At 42.8% G+C, this 20,701-nt stretch overlaps 1 long non-coding RNA gene across 1 annotated transcript in view; it reads right to left on the bottom strand.

The window, feature by feature from the left end:
- Positions 1-1,820: 1,820 nt before the first annotated feature.
- LOC115084046 overlaps positions 1,821-20,701 on the bottom strand; it is a 60,158-nt gene continuing 41,277 nt past the window's right edge. Inside the window, exons 5-7 of the long non-coding RNA XR_003854457.1 lie at positions 4,382-9,346; positions 2,630-2,772; positions 1,821-2,012 (exon numbers count right to left, since the gene is read on the bottom strand). This is a non-coding gene — a long non-coding RNA (uncharacterized LOC115084046). The remainder of the gene's footprint in view (positions 2,013-2,629; positions 2,773-4,381; positions 9,347-20,701) is intronic.

Below are 20,701 nucleotides of genomic sequence, written 5' to 3'. Positions count from 1 at the left end.
GGGGGGAGGGGGGGGGGAGAGTGATCAAACGTTTGCCAGACAGCTCGAATATTAACCTCAAAATATCATCTGTACAGAGAGATATGTTATGAGGTAGTTCTTCATACTGAAAGCCAATAATCATGAATAACAATCTGACTTAGCATGCAATGAGCTGAAAAAAGAAATTGATGGACTAGCCTAGTGCTTAGAGCAGAAGGCAGTGAACTAGGGAATTGAGGGTTCAAATCCTGCTCACACTTCTTGAAACCTGTGGCAAGTCAGTTGAATTACTGCCGTATATCAAAATAGTGCCCTCCATTGGGGAGAATGCATTGGAGTTCATTAACTCCAATGCAATGACCCCAGGAGATGGCATCAGTTGAAAAGAAAAGCCAAAGAAAGAAGATGCCAAAAAGAAGCTCTGAGGATTGGCCTCCAGGCCTGGACTTGAACTTGAGTTGAGGCCTAGGTGGCAAGACTCAGCCTCCAGACTAAGCCTTAGCATCAGGTCTGGGTCCAGGCTGAGGCCTTGGTGTCAGCCCTGGCCTACAAGATGGGCTGTTGGGTCAAGCCTGGTCCGGGCTCTGGCCTAGGCCAAGGCACAGGCATCAGTAACAGGCCTTTGGCTGGGCCTCAGTAACAGGTCTGGGTCTGGGACAAGGCCCTGGTATCGGGACCCGGCCTCTGGGCCAAGTCCCAGTGTCGGACCTTAGTCCAGGCCAAGTCTCTAGCATCAGGACCATATGCCAGGATGCAGTGTTGGATTTGGTAAGTATGGGGGCAGAATCATTGGGACATTTCATAGTTATGGGCCTTTGTTCGGTTGTCAGCCTAGGCCCCAGCATCAGGTCTCAGTCTAGGCCCTTGGGCATAGGCCACAGCTCCTTTGTCGGTTCATAGCCTATGTCATAACAATGAAGAGGAACAAAATTTACTCATTGGTGAATATATATGTATGTCCGGCGAAGGTGTAAATCACGAAAGCAGAATTACACTTTCATTCTATTAACACCACACCATTTTATTCTTTTTGATTTTATTATTTTTTTAACAGATAATAACTATTTTTTTTAAATCCTCATATGTGAAATCTGATCTCTTGATCAATTTCTTAAATCTCTCAATGTGCTTAAAGAGGATGGCTCCTTTTGTTAATTCTAAACGAAGAGGAACTCTCATTGAGTTATGCTGTAGACCCATCCCCTTGTTATGTCATTTGAGTCTCTTAATAAATCTCTCGATGTATTTGAAAAGGGTGGCTCATTACATTAGTCCAAAGTGGAGAAGGAACTCTCCTAGATGTGGCTTCGCTCTCTTATTGCGCCCCAGTCTCACAATATACTTAAAGAGGTTGGCTTCTTACATTAATTCTAAACTGAGAAAAAACTCTTCTATATACTCATTGTACATAGCTAGACTCTCTTGTTGTGCCCAACACTGCCAGCGTTTTGGTGGAGCTCCGCCTGCTTCAGGGGGCTGGAGAGACAATTCTATAAAAACAAAGAGAGGCTCCCATATATCTAAAAATGAAAAATTGAAATACCACCAATGTATTACTTAACAAGATTGACGGAGAGAGTTCAATTCCAAGGCGCCATGATGCTCTGACAATGACAATGCGTCACAATCCCACATTTAAACCCAAAGGGCCCAATCACAAAATTAGAAACACTGATGTCATAGTAACCAGATGAAAATTCAATCATAGGGTTTTGTTTTGTTTTTAATGAATCAACGAAGAGTTTTAAACAGGACAACATTTTTAAAGAAACAATTTTTTTTTAAAAAGTGAAAGCACTCGATGTCTTTATTTAAGCTTTCGGGGCTGTGTCCCACTTGTAGATGAACTGTTCTAATTGTAAGAGCTTTTTGTCTAAATCACCTCCTCATGGTGATCTATGCAACTGAATGAGGACTACAGTCTTTAATTCTTCTATTGTATGATCTTCCAATGGTGCTTCATTGTTTTTGTCTACGAATACTGCTTAGGTGAACCTGGATACGTATTTTGAATTTTCGTATAGTTTTTCCTATACAGATAAGCATATAGAGACACCATATGATGAAAATGACCTCTTTAGAATCACAAGAAAAAGACTGACTAATTTTGAAATGTTTTCGGTGTGGAATATTAATAGTAGATCCTGAGACAGTATGTTTACAGATTTTACATGTGTGGAACCTTCTTCTGTAACCCCAGGAAACATTCTTTGTCTCCTTTCTTCTTATTTCCCTTCCTGCTCCCCCCACGACCTTCCAACAACTTGAATATGTCCAAATATTTCCAGCGCCTAATCTTACACATCAGAGACCTGGGAACATCTTCCCACAGCTCATGCTCAGTAAAGGCAACCAACGCCGGAATCCCCCATCCCCGGCCTTAATCCCTATACCCAATTCCACCAGAGACTTAGCTCACGAGGACGAATCAGAAAAGGATGAAGAGAAAGCCAGTGAATCTAATGAATTGGATCTATCTTGCTTCATCTATGCGAAGACATAACCCAACCATTACTGAACTTATCAACAGTGAAAGCTGGTTCACCTCCAACTGCCTCCCTGCCACAGGGCTCACAACAGAAGGAGCCGAAACAGGAGGAACTACTCCCCTCCCCAACTCTCGAAGATCCAACGGACGGCAACTCACCACGCTGTAATGAAGCTGAGTCAGAAACTACAATCATGGGAAACACAGTATGAGATGAGTCCATCGCAGCCAAGTTTGGGTCATTCCTCTAACCTTCTTGTCGCGAAGTACCCAGACTGTCAAATCTACCACAGCGCAGGATCCTATGAAGGAAAAAAATCAGACAAAACAGCAGAACCAGCAGGCCCGGGAGCCCCAACTGCACAGCCAGCCAACCGTGGCCCAACACCAGCTACTCACGTTAGGGGAAGGAAATCTACCCTAAAGACCAACGCTAATCCAGGAAGCCATAGGACTCTCAACTCCAACAGGAAAGTGCTGCCCGAAACCCCCAAAAAACCATGAGAATCCACCTCCTGACTAGTCGCCCTTGTCCCCAGTTACACACATACCCCTTAAAAGGAAAATAGAGGCATAAAATCCCCAACCAATGTACTAGAGTGCACGCCCAAAGCCCCGTGAAACTCATATTCACTCTCAGAGATCAAACCACTCAGCCCAGATCCTCCAGACACCCCTATCGGCTTTCACACTGACCCAACAGCCAGCCCAACCACATTGCCTGCACCCTGCGACATTCCACTTTTCCCAACATCAGCCCATCTAACCCCTCTTGATCCACTGCTCCCCCCCCCCCCCAACAATCCTTGGAACCTCAACCCCAGCATTTGTACTCCCAGGCTGACCCGATGCCGGCATGACCCTGGGGACCATGTCAGAATCAGATGCTGCCAGCAGGAACACTGTCAAAATTATCCTCCTCCTTACTTTGGAAGCAGCAGAAACACTGTGGCCTCTAGCCTTGCCGCGCGCATCCCAACTGCCGGGAACACTGACTGCACGAGCCCTGCCCCCGCGTCCCACTGGAGGGAGGTCCACCTCCCTAATAGCATCAGCTGCTGCTGCGAACACCTCCCAACCCTCGAGGTGCAGCGTTTGCAACACACGCAGAACACTCATCACTCTCAGCATCCCCCGAAGCAGACAGAACTCACCAAAATGGCTCCCACCACCACCACTGCCGCAGCCTCAGAACAAACAGTAGGAACAAAGGCATTCTCATCCACTGACCTCCATCCAGACTCAAACTCGATGCCGATCTCACCCTTACTAATAGTCGTTGCTTCTTCCGACTCCATGATGGCATGCCACCAAACCTCTGCACCAACTTACCCACAAAAAGAACGACCCGACAAGAATTCACGATGCAGCTCGGCCAAAGACTTCCACAGGCAAGTGAAGCCTTGCCTGCTGGACCAAGGACCCTAACACCAGACTCCTCCCCTTTCCCTACAGTCCCAGGACCACCAGCCAATGGTAAGACACCCCTCCCCCCTTATTTAATATTTGAATTCTAAAAGACAGTTAGCTACCCTAACTGCCTGGCAGCCAACCAACGGCATTTGACCCCTTCATTCCTGACCCCTATCTAAAGGTGCCCATCGAGGGGGGACCTGGCACCCATATTACCGCGAGGAAAACAACAAAAAAGTGGATGCCACAAAATAGTCCTTTTCAATATTTAATCAAGGAGACGTGAGCATCGCCTACCCTGCTGTTTTTTGGACCCATATTACCGCAGCAGCCAGGCACGAGGCCTACCCACCCTCTCAATCATTTGATAAAGGGAGTGTGGATCTCAAAAGCTAGTAATCATCAGAAATGTATTAAATTATCACATTAGTCCAATTAAAAGGTATCACTTACAACTTGTTTGTTGACATTTATTTTTACATAGCCAGGTGAACTTACCACAGTAACTGCAATATTTTATTCCCTAAAACAAACAAAAAGAAAAAATCATCAGATAAACACATTTACCAGTACAGATATCCAAGAAATGAACCTGCTATCTGCTTTTGTGCATTAAAAAGTAAGTTTGAATCACATGTCCAGCTAATCAAGAAACTTTAATAGTTCTTCCTCTGTTCCTGTCCAAATTCCGAGAACAAATTTACTTTTGGCCGTGAGCCTCAGTGAAATGTTAGGCTCTGTGGGAGTTTTTCCAGTGCAGCTTGGAATCAGGCACATACACATTTATTGCTTGTATTTATACAGTATTCAATGGGCTGTTTGCTTTTTATATTTGTACTGCCAGATACATTTTGAATTGCTAATGCATCTGGATCTAAAAGCTGTGAAGTTTATTAACTGTTTAAAAAAAAATCTTTTCTGCCCCTAATGTAGGCTTGGGAGGACAGCCGAAGAAAGGCTTGCCAGTCTGCATGTATTTTATTACATTTTTGTATGAGGCATTTTCCTGCCCTCTTCAGTGAAGTAGTTTCTACTTTGAGGAAAACTTGTGTTTTTTTTTCAGAGCCCCCTCCTTTTTTTCTGTACCACCTGCTTTGAGCTGGCTATGCTCATGCTTGAAGCTTTATTTTTGTACTTGGCCAGGTTCAATGGATCGCTGAAAGCTAGCAGGCTGCAGAGAGCCCCAGGCCACCTTTCATTAGGGTTGTACCAATATATATTTTTTTATTTTTGTGGTATAAGATCCGTAATCCATATCCTGCTCATTACTCAGGAGGCCTGGCGTTTTACTTTCTTTAATAAAAAAAAAAAAGTATCTATACTCCGATTTTCAAATATATTTCCAAGAATCAGTCTTGAAAAGGAAAAGTAATTAATCAATATATTTTCAAATAATTAACTTAGAAGAAAAAGTATAAACTGATTACCATCTTAATGAACAGTTAAAGCCCACAAAAAGAAGGAAACAAATGAGCCAAGTCACAAAACCTGGCACCACTGCCTGCAAGCAGATCAAGAAGAAAAAGAAAAATCAAACAATGCATAGGGATTAAGAGAACCTCCTGGAATAACTACTGACAGTATGATTGATTCATTTTATTTTATTTTATTTCCAGAATTTATATTCTGCATATCCAAAAAAAAAAAAATGTTGGAAGTGGATCACAGAGTCACATGCAGAAATACATAAAACCAAGCCATGCATATAGCATCACGCGGGCACTGGCAGAACCTGATCCGGTTGACCAAAACAGAAACAATTAACTAAATAGCGAGCTAATAGCATGGTCATCCCCCAGCACTCAATCTAATTGCCCTCAGATCCTATAGAACCGGTAGCTATCAGTTTAACCTTATTCTCTTCCCCCCCCCCAAAAAAAAAATCCCTCAACCTGCCACAGGCCAAAAAAGACTCATTGCTTCTCAAGATACTGAGAAAGATCAAAATCTGAGCCAAAAGAGACAACCTGCTGGTGCAGACTTAAAATCGTTTTCTGTTTGATCTTGCTTGCTCACATTCAAGAATATTCTCATCTTTTTGGCCAAGGAAAAAACTACCCTCTTTTTGAAAAAAAAAAAAAAAAGCTACATCGTCCAGTTTTTATTTGGTTCCAAAACGTAACCAATAGTGTGGCTCTGGACTCTCCTTCCTCCTGAGAGTGCTTTAAATGTATGCCATCCATTGACAAGTGCTGTTCCAAAGGGCCATCCTTTGTCCTTTTAACTGTTTAGATTTTGGAAAAAATATTTGCTTCTGGCATATTCAGAACTTCGTAGAGGTAACATTTGAACATTTCCATTGCGGAAGCATTAAGAAGTTTAGAAAAACTGGTGAGGCGCAGACTATTTTCCCTAGCAAAATTCTACATTTTCTCAAGCTTCCCATGAAGGACACTCATCTTTTGCAAGAGACGTATTCTGTGTTTAAAGCAAAGAAACTTTATATAGCCACAATATTTTTATCACTGTACATCAGATCATTTTCCTGACTAGAAACATTGGACTCAGTGACACCGGCAACATTAGACAGTTCAGATATATGATCTGAAACAGATGCCTCAGATTTCAATATTGATTTATTTATTAGTTTTTATAAACCGCCGCTCATTGAAGATATCACGTCGGTGTACATAGAACAATAACATACGCCAGGGCGTTTGACAATAAACGAGTTAATAAAGATAGCCAAAATCTTTTGAAGGGAGATATCCTGAGGAATGGCATGAACACTCTTTCAAGTAAGCTGCACAGGCTGAGAAGGAGTTAACTGCTGTGCCAGTCCTATCAGGGATCTCTCTAACTATCCACAAAGTTAGCAATCCTGAGGGCATCAGCTGCTTCTCCTGTGGTCACTGTTTGGTTCCGAGTTGGTATAAAAGCCTTGCGATCTGGATGTCGCACCCTGCACCATGAAGCTAGTTTCTTCTTCTTAAAGTCTCCTGCCTCTGTGGCAACAGCAATGGGATCACAGGGGTAAGATCCATTTAGTCATAGCACTATTTGGTACAGGCGAGGGTGATAGATCCCTGGGACCTAGATAAGTCTATTCATCAAAATGGAACACCATAAGCAGAAACATTCTGGTTCTTGCTGATCATGCTACGGTTGCAAAAATGCTGGCCAGCTGAACTACGCAGGACCGGTCACAGGTGATGAGCCTTTGGTTGGAGAGCAGCCAGCTTTGCCTTTTCATATGACCATCTCGTAAGAAATAAAAATATATATATATGTCCAGGGAGAAAAAGGCAAACTAAAGAAAACGGCAAATACGAACACAACTTCTCTCTGCCAACTAGCATCTGCTAACATTTCCCATCTTGGCCCCTGAGAGGAGGATGCTTATTTTACTTAGACCACAACCTTGAAATACAAGCATTTTTATCTCAGCTATGATTAATCCCATTCCAGCCTAAAAATCGACCATGATAATGAAAATGGCCCTATTTCGAATATTACAGTATTCGGGAGGCACCTAAGTGCATTTAAAACATACATTAAACCACATTTTTAATGCTCTTTAATAAATAAGCCCCAAAAAGATTAAAGCTCCATTCCTGTGCTTATTCTATTATCTGGTCATTTTGACATCACACAGAGTTATCCTGAGCTTTGCATTCTTGGAGCCTACTTTTAAATCTTTCGGCAATGATAGAACAAGGAGTAAACAAGTAGCAGCTTTTGGTTCTCGATACAGCTAAGGGCAACAGTCAGATCATTTTAAAAGAATCTGTATGGATTTCTTCAGTATTTCATTTCACAAACCAAATGTTGTAAGGAGAACTTTTGGCCCTCTTCCCATTAGATTTATTTATCACAGTTGCATAAGAACAAAGCATGTGGTCATTTCAAAATGCAAACAAGCAGGCAAAGTACAAATTGTTATGTTTTGTACTTGCTGGAAAGTGGATTTACTGCAGTTGTGCACTGCGGGCAAATCACAGGCATTTCACCTCATAAGAGCTCAGCAGGCCCAACAAGCTATTTCAATAGACGCAGAGAGTTTTGCTGCTGGAGAATGACAACACCATTCTATTCATTGAACTAGGTTTTCTAGGCTGTCTATTTCTAAGTAATGAAACTTCTGCCTAACAGCATAGGATATTCCCCTGAAGAGATTTAATAGAGGTCTGATCCACCTTTCTGTTATGCCTGCTGGAACACCAACCAGCTAGAGAAAGAGGTGTGGAAATCGGTGAAAATAAGAATCGTACTCATCTCGACGAACCTGTGAAAACTTCTGCAGTTATCTTATTGGTCCAACAACCTTTTTGGGGAAATAATCCAAAGCATATTTCTGCATATCAGCAAATGAACTTCAGATTTCTTGTGAATCTGCCAGAATTTATGGGGGATCCACAAAAAAAAAAATCCAATATGTATTTCCTTGCATCAATGCCTCTCCTTTGGATTTTGGTGGGTCTGCTTCAGATTTTTATCAGCTAGACTAGAAATAACCTAACAGACTTCACCAGGGAAAATCTAAAAATTTCCATCAATCTCAAATCAGGTGGATGTCCACCTGACCTGAAATTGTCTTCAAGCTATCTGAACATCTCTAACTGGAAGCAGATTTGAAGGAGTATGAACGAGTCTGAGACATAGCCAGCCCACCACATGGCATCCCTGCCATCAATTTTTTTTAAGTGCTTGATATTCCTTGTCTGTTTAGGAAGTACGGATCAGTAACTGGAAATTAAGTACTAATATGCCTGTTTATCAATGAAATTAAATAAACAAGATACTTGAGTCAGATCATGTGTGTAAACTCTTGCTTCTTTTTTCAACTCAAACCTCTGTTGAGGAATCCTGAGATAATACCTAAAGATGATCAGTCATACTTGGATTAAAGTGTTTAAATCAAATTCAATATCTCATAGAGAAAAAAAACCTTTTCAGAGGGAAGGAAGTTGATGAGGAAAGGAGAGGAACAATTGATTTAAAATAAAAAACAAATAAAGCAAGAAGCTCCACGCAGAACTAATGGAGTCTACTTTTCACAATGTGCACACATTTGTGTTTGGTCTACTACTATAATACACTAATTGCCTCTATAACAACTCCCCCTATTAAAACATTAATAAAGAAAAATGGGGAATGATAATCTCATGGCTTAGTCAAATGTAGGGTACTTCAACATTTGACTCTAGGATTTAACCTTTTGTTTATATAAGTATCATACTGATATGTTGAAATGGTATACATTTTTCAAGTTTTTTTCTATGCAAATAAAAATTCTAATACATGACTATCGCTCAATAAAGTCTTTATGCAAGATCTAATGTCCACTACTCTCTCCAGATTGATCTCATACTAAGCAGGAAAAACTATTAAACTGGCACTTATCTTTATAAGACGAAATACTTCTCAAAAATCTGTAGTCACGGTGTCCTGCTTAGTGTGGTATGCCCGACACTGACAGTGTTTTGACATTACCGTCTGCTTCAGGGGCTTGGGAGAGCACTGCTAATAGATATAAAAACACAATATATTAAATTGTTATGCCGGGACTGAATAAGACAACAACAGTTTAAAATCTTACTGTTCAGAAGATTCCTTATTCCTTTGATGAAGCCACCATTTCAAGTCTCTGCCATTTAGCTCCTCTTTTAAACGAATATCGGACCAATAAGACTCTTACCAAATGTAGATGAATTGTTCCAGGTGCAGGAGGCATGTATCGAAATCTCTTACTCTTAATGAGCGGAGTTGTATCAAGAAAATGGCTTTCATATCTTCTTTTGTGTGAGACGCTGCTAGCTAATGCTCTATGATCAGGACTTCCAGTCTTTGTAGCCAAATGCAGCCCAAATGATCATAGATACTTGTATGGGAACATCCTAATAATTTTCCCTATGTAAATTAATTCACAGGAGCACCAAAGAGCATAAATAACTCCTTCTGAAGTACAAGAGAAGTGCTGATGAAATCTGAAAGGTTTGCGGCCAGGCACTGTTAATATTGTACCTTTTACCACTATATCACAGATGTTGCAGTTACCACATCAATGGTTACCTACTGGTAAAAGGGCATTAGGGTTTTGAGCTTGTGAATTAAAGGCTGAATGTATGATGATATCTTGTAAGTTTTTAGCTATAATCAATGCAAAAATTGGTGCCTGCTGAAAAACTGAGTGCACACTCAAAACCTGCCAATGCTGTCTAATGCTATGTTTTAAAACTTGTATATCTATATATGGGGTGAAAGGTAAAACACATACAATCTTCTGGATTGCAATCTTTGGGGTCACTTTTAGCAGTAATTGCTTGTTCGTTCTTCTGGCTCTTTTATATACTTACTTTCTTGATAACTCGGTTCGGATATCCTATCTGGATGAACCAACCTGTCATAATGACTGATTTGGCTTTAAATTCTTCATCTGTTGAACATAGGCATCTCAAGCACAAAACCTGTCCCACAGGTAGATTATCCCATAGATGTCTTGGATGAAAACTTGTATAATGCAGAAGAGTGCTTCTATCAGTCTCCTTCTGATGAATGGAAAAATCAAATTCCTCCTTAGTAAGTGTTATAGAAATTTCTAAATATGAAATTCTTTCCTCTCTGTGAATTGAGCTAAATTGTAAGTTTACATCATGTTGAACCACTGTAGAAAATCATTCAGATCCTCAACTTTCCCCAATCACAGCACCAGAATATCGATGAAACATTTCAAGAGGAAGATATGTTGTTTAAACAGGCAAATAAAAAGCCATTTCTTCTCAAGTCCCCCCACATACAGATTGGCCAAGTCTGGGGCCATCGATGCCCCCCATAGCAGTCCCTTGAATTTGTTGGAAATAAATACCATTGAAACTGAAATAATTTTCTTATAAAGCAATAGATGCTAATTTCAACAAAAAATCATTAGGGATGTGTGGTTGATTCATCCCGAATCTAAGGTCTCCTTGATGACATGCAAAGCCTCCATTTTGGGATGTTAGTATACAGGGCAGTGATATCAATTGTCACCAACCTTAACCCTTCAATTGGTCCAGAATAGTTTTCTAAAATGTTACTGATATCTGCCAAATCACTTATGTATGCAGAAAATCACAGGACATGTTCTCTTAAAAATGTATCTACAAATTGAGATAAAGGTTTCAAAAGGGACCCCTTCCAAGAAACTATAGGACATCCCATAGGTCAATCATTCTAAAATCTTGTGAACTTCCAGTACTGTATAAAAAACAGGGCAAATGGGTAACCCTCAAAAAGATACTCTCCTGATTTGTGATCCATCCTGTTTCTGCTGCTTCCTGTACAAGATCGTCAATGTGCCACTTAATTGTTGTTCTACTTCAATCATATAATCCCATGTGTTTTGAATCACTATTGAACTTCCTGTATCATCTGGCTTGATAGTTTTGGACCTGCCTTATCTCAATTCCTGTAGATATTCCTGCCTGGATAAATTATGACTAATTTTCCTAGGTTTGCCCTGAGGTTTGATACAATCTTTGCGAACTAGTTCAGAAAATGTTAAAATAGCTGCATCGATCGATCCGGAGAAACCCACTTCGATCCCCATAAGATCACTGAGTAATTGGGAGTGGGAGGTTGCATTAAAAAAAAACAACTTCAGTCTCAATTGCCTAATACATTTCTGCAAATGTTTTTCCCCCCTCAAATGCTGAATAATTGTTCCCAAAGTGACAGGGCTGGTTCATGTGTGTGGGGGGAAAACTCTGTACAGCTACGGGTCCTGCAACATTAACCAGAGGAGCCTGCAGGCAATTAGGCTGCCAAATCTATCCCCCTGCTATATCCTCCCATTATCCAGGATCCTCAAATTCTAACACCCTACCTCAATAGGTGCCCTTTCAGTCCCCGGCTGGCAGAAAAAGCAATGACCTTTGTATCTGCCTGCTGCCGCTTCCACTGATTTCTGAAGATCTTGTTAAACTATGATTGCTGTGGGGTAAGGAGTGCTGGGAATTGGGGTGATGGATTGGGAGAAAGGAGGTACAGGGAATTTAGAGGGGAAATTGAGTTGAGGATCAGAGAGAAGATTGTCCTCCAGGGGGTTGAGGATCAGGAGGAGGTTAGGAGTAGGACCTTCCTGCCACTTCCCTATCATTTTTCATTTACAACCAGGAAAAGGCTTCTCATACTAATCCTGCCATATAACTTGACATGAGAAGCATCTAAATTGAGCTTTTCCCCGCTCATAATTTCTAAAAGTAATCATCACATGGAATATGTTGGGCTACTTTCCACAGCTAATTAGTCCATTATCCTTGTTGATATATTTTGAATGCTCAACCACGGTAACATTTACTGTGGCCAAGTTTGTGGTTAAATACCCCAATTTCAGCCCTGTAGTAGGGACTTAAGAATCAAGTTTTAATATGTTTAGCTGCCTAACTTTGAAAAATAAGCACCTAAATTTGCTCCTTTTAAAAGTGACTAGCACTGAGATCTTAAATTTAAGAACCTAAAATATAAACAGGGCCAGGGTAGGGAAAGAAAGTTAGGCTGTCAGCACTAGGCCCCTAACTTAAGTGCCTAAAATTAAGCACCTGAGTTTTAGGACCCTAAGTGACATGAATTCTCAGCTCTGAACTGAGCTGCCTAGTTTCATCTGAGGCTGACAAAATTAAAGCTAAAAGAACTGCATACAAGAAATACAAAAGATCCGAAAGGAAGGAGCACAAAGAAGAATATCTGATTCAACTGAGGGAGACAAAGAAATTAATCAAGTTGGCAAAAAGTCAAGCAGAAGAGAGGATTGCCAAGGAGATAAAATATGGTGACAAAACATTTTTCAGATACATCAGCGAAAAAAGAAAAGTCCAAAGTGGTATAGTGAAATTGAAAGGTGGAAATGATCAATGTGTGGAGGGAGACGAAGAAATGGCAGAAATATTAAACGAATACTTCAGCTCTGTGTTCACTAAAGAAGACCCTGGAGAAGGACCATCTCTACACAACAAGAAACTGGAGGGAAGCGGAACAGAGGAAAATCCATTTACAGTAGATAATGTATGGGAAGAGCTAAAGAATCTGAAAGTGGACAAAGCCATGGGGCCTGATGGGATTCATCCAAGGATACTGAGGGAGCTCAGAGATGTGCTGGCGGGACCGCTGTGCGACCTGTTCAATAGATCCCTAGAAACGGGAGTGGTGCCGAGTGATTGGAGAAGAGCGGTGGTGGTCCCTCTTCACAAGAGTGGGAACAGAGAGGAGGCTGGTAACTACAGACCGGTTAGCCTCACTTCAGTGGTGGGAAAAGTAATGGAGTCACTGTTGAAAGAGAGAATAGTGAACTATCTACAGTCCGGAGAATTGATGGACCAGAGGCAGCATGGATTCACCAGAGGAAGATCCTGTCAGACAAATCTGATTGACTTTTTTGACTGGGTAACCAAGGAATTGGATAGAGGAAGAGCACTCGATATCATATACTTGGATTTCAGCAAAGCTTTTGATACGGTTCCGCACAGGAGACTGGTGAATAAAACGAGAAGCTTGGGAGTGAGTACCGAGGTGGTGACCTGGATTGCAAATTGGTTGACGGACAGAAGACAATGTGTGATGGTAAATGGAACCTTCTCTGAAGAGAGAGCGGTTTTAAGTGGTGTACCGCAAGGATCGGTGTTGGGACCGGTCCTGTTCAATATCTTTGTGAGCGACATTGCGGACGGGATAGAAGGTAAGGTTTGTCTTTTTGCGGATGACACTAAGATCTGCAAAAGAGTGGACACACCGGAAGGAGTGGAGAGAATGAGACGGGATCTAAGGAAACTGGAAGAGTGGTCAAAGATATGGCAGCTGAGATTCAATGCCAAGAAGTGCAAAGTCATGCATATGGGGAGTGGAAATCCGAATGAACTGTATTCGATGGGGGGGGGAAAGGCTGATGTGCACGGAGCAGGAGAGGGACCTTGGGGTGATGGTGTCTAATGATCTGAAGTCGGCGAAACAATGCGACAAGGCGATAGCTAAAGCCAGAAGAATGCTGGGCTGCATAGAGAGAGGAATATCGAGTAAGAAAAGGGAAGTGATTATTCCCTTGTACAGGTTCTTGGTGAGGCCTCACCTGGAGTACTGTGTTCAGTTCTGGAGACCGTACCTTCAAAAAGACAAAGACAAGATGGAGGCGGTACAGAGAAGGGCGACCAGGAAGGTGGAGGATCTTCATCGGATGACGTACGAGGAGAGATTGAAGAATCTAAATATGTACACCCTGGAGGAAAGGAGGAGCAGAGGTGATATGATACAGACTTTCAGATACTTGAAAGGTGTTAATGATCAAAAGACAACGACAAACCTTTTCCGAAGGAAAAAAATCAGCAGAACCAGGGGTCACGATTTGAAGCTCCAGGGAGGAAGATTCAGAACCAATGTCAGGAAGTATTTCTTCACGGAGAGGGTGGTGGATGCCTGGAATGCCCTTCCGGAGGATGTGGTGAAGACCAGAACTGTGAAGGACTTCAAAGGGGCGTGGGATAAACACTGTGGATCCATAAAGTCAAGAGGCTGCCAATGAAGAGTGGGTGACTCGCCAGAATGATGGCTACTGCCTGGAGTCAATACCCTTATTAAATAAACATACACAGGCTTACGGTGACTCCAACATCGCTCTAAGCTTCAACAGCAAGAGGAAATGTGGAAAAAAGGATTCACACTCACAAAGAGGGGAGTAGCTGGCTTGTTACGGCGGTTACTACCCCAAATCAAATAAGCCTGATACTTCACTTTCAATGCATATACAGCAAAGTTCTCTGATTCAACGGCAGGGGAGAAGAAAAACTGATACTTCACACATCCAGCAGAGCTCTCTGCTTCAACGGCAGGGGAGAAGAAAAGAGGGTTCACACTCACAAAGCGGGGAGTAGCTGGCTTGTTATGGCGGTTACTACCCCAAACCAAATGTGCCTGATACTTCACTTTCGATGCACATCCAGCATGGCTCTCTGCTTCAACAGCATGGGAGAAGACTTATACGTCACACACATCCAGCATAGCTCCCTGCTTCAACGGCAGGGGAGAAGAAAAACAACCAATAAGGGCTAATAACATAGTCTGGGTAAAACAAATAAGCATGGGTGCAGCTTGCTTATTGCGGCGGCTACTACCCCTAACGAATCAAGCTAGATATTTCACTTGGATGCAGCTCCATCACTGCTCTCTACATTAAAGGTGGGGGTGGAAGGGAAATAGAACCAAGAGCTAAGAGAAACAGATAAGTATGAGAGAAAATATGTGTGAAGCTTGCTGGGCAGACTAGATGGGCCATTTGGTCTTCTTCTGCCGTCATTTCTATGTTTCTATGTTTCTATGTTTCTATTTCAGCACCTAAAATGGAGACGCCTTGGTCAGTTGCTTGGCATCATTTCAATACCGTAGTGTAGTTTTTAGTGCATACAGTAAGAATAGCACACTTTAGTGCACAGATAGGCCCCTAAATCAGGTCCCTCTGCAATACAGCTTTGTACCATCTTCTGTCAAGCACATTAAATGATGCAGATCTAAATTCTTTTTCCATAGCTGGTAAATTTCCTGAAGGTTATATAAAAAAAAAATCTTTAGCTTGAAGTCTGTGTCCTACACTTTGAATTTACTTAACAGGGACTCATGGTACATCTGCAGGTCCTCAGGAACCTACTTAGGGTCCTGATTTTGAGACCGAAACTCATTGAGCTGCTCACAATGATCTTGAAAAAGTGAAAGCTTTACTCCCGACTAGCACCAGTTAAGGTTGTGTCAGGTTGCACTCTAAAAACATTTGACAGTTTTGTCTGGATGATCATCACACATGACGTTTTCAATCTTAGCACTTTCAAAAGGAACTTTTTCATCAGTCATCCACTCTATCAGATTTATTCCACTATTCATTTTCAATAGCTGTTGTCAACACAAAAGCAGTGAAGTACCACTCACTCCAGCATACTTTCAGGAAAATAAGGTTTGGGTAACTCAGTTCCTGGCATTTCTTATTTTACAAAAGGTATAACGCATTCTTGAAAAGTAAGTCATACAACCAGCAAATGTAACAGTTCTAACAGATCTTCCTGCCATTAAAAATGTCAAGCACTTCTACATGTCACCTGCTATTACTAAACTGTAAATAAAAACTCCAGGAGGTAATTTTCAAAAGACTGACGCGTGTAAATGTAACATACTATTGTAGCAATTTTCAAAAGCCCACTTACATGGGTAAACTGCATTTACACATGTAAACCCCAGCCAGGGTATCATATTAAGTCTTGTTAAACATGCAAAAACCTAAAGAACCATATTAAAAACAACTTAGGATCTAATTCATCAAGGTCTTTTCCCATAGACACAGTATGGGAGACAAGCCTCAGTAAATCAGACCTTTCTAAGTGGTTGGAAAGACTTCCCTGTGTTAGTAACCAGCCAGCAACTGAGTGCTAGAGCAACAAAGCAAAGGTGGCAGAGTGTGTAGCTGAAGCCAGAAGGCTGAATGCAAACTAGGGATGGCTGAGCCAGCAAGCTCTGACCCTACTGAGATGCCAGTTCAAGTTAAGCTAACTCAAATGTAGCCTGACTTTGATCAGATTCAGAGCTTTTAATGCAGCAGTACTTTCTGTCAAGCAACATGCTGAAAGGTGAATTTTAAAAGCCTGACGCGTACCGAAATTGGGGGATGTACGAATATATCGGGCTGGTGTGCACCGAGCAGATTTTAAAGGCCACCGGGATTCGCCCGGACTTGCTGCTGTGCGCACAAATGAAAAGTTCCCAAAAAAGAGCAGGGCATGGATGAGGTCTGGGTGAGGCGTGGGCATTCCTGGATTTAAACTTTAAATTTGTGCATAAATACTTCCGATAGCAGTATGAGCCACTGATGCTGCTGCGATGCTGCCCACAACCAGAGCTACGGGCAGCCTCTTACCTTCTTCCAGCCTGCCTGCCTGCTCTCCGTGGCCCGGAGGTTGCCCACGTGGTCTCCCGTGGTAGGTGCCGCAGACACCGTGGTTTCCTGCGGTCTGGACGCTGCCGTTTTCGCCACCCCTTCTCCGCAGCTGGAGCCGCATTCCTGCCTCTCTTGCGGCCCGGAGGCCACCATCATGCCACCGGCGTCCTTTCTCCATTCTGTGGCCTGGAGGCCGCCACCATCTCTGTCATTGTCCACGCATGGAGCTCCTCTTTTGCCCAGACGCCGCTGCTCCAGCCTAGGGCCCGGTCACGGCCTGCTTCCTGCTTCACCGTCATCAGCGGCAGGGACGCCGCTGTCCAGGGTCCTGCTGCTTCCTGCTTCACCGTCATCAGCGGCAGGGACGCCGCTGTCCAGGGTCCTGCTGCTTCCTGCTTCACCGTCATCAGCGGCAGGGACGCCGCTGTCCAGGGTCCTGCTGCTTCCTGCTTCCTGCTTAGGCACGGGGCCGTGCCTCTCTGCTGGATTTAAAGGGCCAGCCCTCCTGGCTCCTCCTGATGACATAATCGTGGGAAGTCCCCTTCAGCCCTATAAAAGGGCTCTGCCATCATTCCAGCTTTGCCTTTGCAAGTAGTCAGTCCTCCTTGGGACTCCTCGAACCCAGCTCCTCCTAAGCACTCTGTCCTTAGTGGGATCCCGTGTCTTTGTCCTGGTCTCTCGTCTCGTGTCTTCAGTGTTTTCCTGATGTTCCAGATGTTCTGCTTAGTCCAGATGTCTCCAAGTCCTGATGTCTCCAAGTCTCTGAGGCTTCGCTTGTTCTGTCCCTGCATGGTCCAGCCTGGCTGGGTTGTGTAGGGTGCGCAATAGTCCGAGTGGTCCGCGACCATCCTGGCTGGGGTGTGTAGGGGGTTTGGTGGGGCAGTTCCATCCGTCATGGCCAAAGATTCTCTACGTCTTCCTTCAAATCACATTCATGTTCCTGGTTCCGGATATTACCTCCTTGTGCTCCGTCCTCAGTCCAACCTCGGGATACCTTCAGATGCATCTTCCACGCCAGGTTGGAAGTTTCGCCTTCCTTCAAATGACCTGTCAGGTGCGTCGATCACGCCGGGTTCCCGAGGTTCAGTCCAAGCCGTTGCTGCCAGGAGTTCTGGCCAGTTACCTTCATCTGTCTGTCCTGATGTCCTTCGTCTCTGGTTCCCAGATGTCCGTCTTCCTCCTCCTTCAGTACTCAACCATCTTGAACTCTAATGTATTTGAGTCAATGTCAGTTTGGTGACTGCTTTGCCTCCATCGTGGTTCATGGCTTGCCTTAACTGGCTGTGTAGGGCGCGTGGCATGGCAGCACTCCTTCCGAATCCTTCTTCTTCCTGAATCCACGTCTGAATCCATGTCTGAGTCTTCGTTTATTTATTTATTTATTTATTTAACAGTTTTTCTATACCGACATTAAAATACACATCATATCGGTTTACATTATAACAGCAGGTAGAAAATACATAGAACGGGGAGGTGGGGGGGGGGGGGGATAACCAGCAAAAAACAAGAGTTAGAGGGGGCTCTAACAGGGAGCCTGAGGCAAAAGTTTAAAAAAGGGGGGGGGGGGCGTGATAAGAGGAGCTATTTACACAGAAGGGGTGGGGGGTAAAATTGGGTAGCTATTTACAGGGAGGAAGGAAGAGGGGGCAGATATTTACAGGGGGGGTGCAGGGAGAGGGAAGATAGTGGCAAAGTTAATCTGGAAAGGCTTGGTGGAAAAGCCAGGTTTTTAGCATTTTGCGGAATTTATTTGGGCAATAAACGGTTAGTGCTGACAATGTTTGAGTTTGAGTCCATGTGTTCTGCCCTCAGCCTCTGTTCATCCTGTCGCATCTGCCGTTCCCTACGGCAGGTCCAAAAGGGCTTTCGAGTGGCCGGAGGGCTACTCCAGATACCAGCATTGTGTTGCTGGGTCTCTCTGATGCATCAGGTTCGGCAGAGGCCAGGGTCACCCATCTCCAGCTTGTCCGCCCGTGCTTGGGCACTCCTCGCCTGCCTCGGCATTTGCCAGAACTCCTCTTCAGGCTCGTCATGGTCCAAGGGTACACTTCCTCTCCAGTGTCCCCCGCAACAGGTTGCAAAGGCCTGGGTGAGCCACATATCCCCCGGAATCAGGAGCACCCTCTAGCGCTCTCTTCCATCGTATTCCAACAGGTTGCAAAGGCCTGGGTACGCTTCATCTCCCGGAAGCGGGATCGCTCCCCAGCGCTCCCGCAACAGATGGTTCTTGTTTTTAAAGGTGAAGCAACGTCATATTTGCATCTAAGCATTTTACAAGTGTCTTGTCAATGGTGCTTTCATTTTTGTATTCCACTTGCTACATTTGCTTATACTTAGCAGTCTAGTTTCTTTGTTGCTCCATAAAAATTTAGTTGCTTCAGGAAATATTTCACATTTTTTTACCCATTGCGAAGAAGTCTTTAGTAAAAGTTTTGATCCTTCTCAGCACAACTAGAGCCAAGAAAAATCTGCAAATACTGATAATTTGCAATAGATCCCAAAAAAGTCCTGCAAGATAGACTCTGGCTTGGTTTTACTACTACAATTACTACATATTACTTCTATTGTACTACTCGATGAGTTCAATGCTGTCCCAAAATATATAGGAGACCATCCCTGCTCAGAAGAACTTACAGTCTAATCAAGACGAACAGGGCAAAAGAGCCTTAGGTATTTTCATTAATTAAGGAAACTGTTAAAATCAATAAGTGGGTAATCAGGGGTTAAAATTTAAAAGCAGCCTTAGACTGTTATTTTTTCCTTCATTTCCAGTCTTTTATTTAGCTCACTTAAAGAGGCTATACAGTAGGAGTTTAAAAGGCCGGGGCCATATAATTTGATTATGGATTATGGTACATTTTGTACAGAAATATCTCGCACCGTGTTCTATTGTGACTCTTGTTTTTGACATTTTTATACTTGGTATGCTACACTCTGCCCTGAAGTCACAAACTACACTCTGCCCTGAAGTCACAAATTAAAGTCACAGTGGTTAGGCAAAAGAAGAAGGTACAAACCACAAATCCATCTGTTTCATGTACCTGCCAGCCAGGATCCCAAAGGACATTCACTAGTGCTCATCTAATTGACTCAGCACATCCCTTGGAACAAACAAGCCCGAAAACAGAAGTCAAAAGAGCAAATAATCATTGTAGGCGCAGTATAGAATACATGGCTGTCAACAACGTCTCTCTAGGATGCCAGACAATGACATTGTCAGCACTAACCGTTTATTGCTAATAAGTTGTGACTCATAGTGCTTGATGCTTCAGTGAGACACAATGTGCCTTTTAATACATTTCGATTTAAGCTGCTATGAGGAATTTTTTGTTTGTTTTTTGGGTTTGTTTTTTTAAGCATGTTGCCCACAATGAAGTGCCAAGTCATTAAAATATGCTTAATCTAAAACTCTGACGCAGTTCTGGTAGATACATTTATTTATACTACTTCGAAGAGAATTTGACTACAATACCAGTTGCACTAGGAATAGAAAACAGGGTCATGCAGCAGGAATGGATGGCACTTCACAGATAAAACTAAATAATTTTCGGTAAGGTGATTTTCCGAAGTCATTAACCTGATGGCTATTAATTAAGTTGACTTAGAAAATAGCCACTGGTATTACTAGCAACGGTAACATGGAATAGACTTAGTTTTTGGGTACTTGCCAGGTTCTTATGGCCTGGATTGGCCACTGTTGGAAACAGGATGCTGGGCTTGATGGAACCTTGGTCTGACCCAGTATGGCATGTTCTTATGTTCTTATGTTCTTAACCTGTTAAATTAGTTCCCAGAAAATTGCCTAGACCTTATCCAGCTAAAAGTACTCATGGAGATCAACAATGTGCATACTTTTCGCTGTGTAAAAAAAAAAAAAAAAAAAAAGCAGTCCCAGGAGCTGGGGAAAGGAAATAATGCACACAAATTACATTTTC

Source organism: Rhinatrema bivittatum, chromosome 2 (assembly GCF_901001135.1).
Source record: "Rhinatrema bivittatum chromosome 2, aRhiBiv1.1, whole genome shotgun sequence".
In the NCBI taxonomy this organism is placed as follows: Eukaryota; Metazoa; Chordata; class Amphibia; order Gymnophiona; family Rhinatrematidae; genus Rhinatrema; species Rhinatrema bivittatum.
This window is presented reverse-complemented; position numbering and strand designations above follow the sequence as displayed.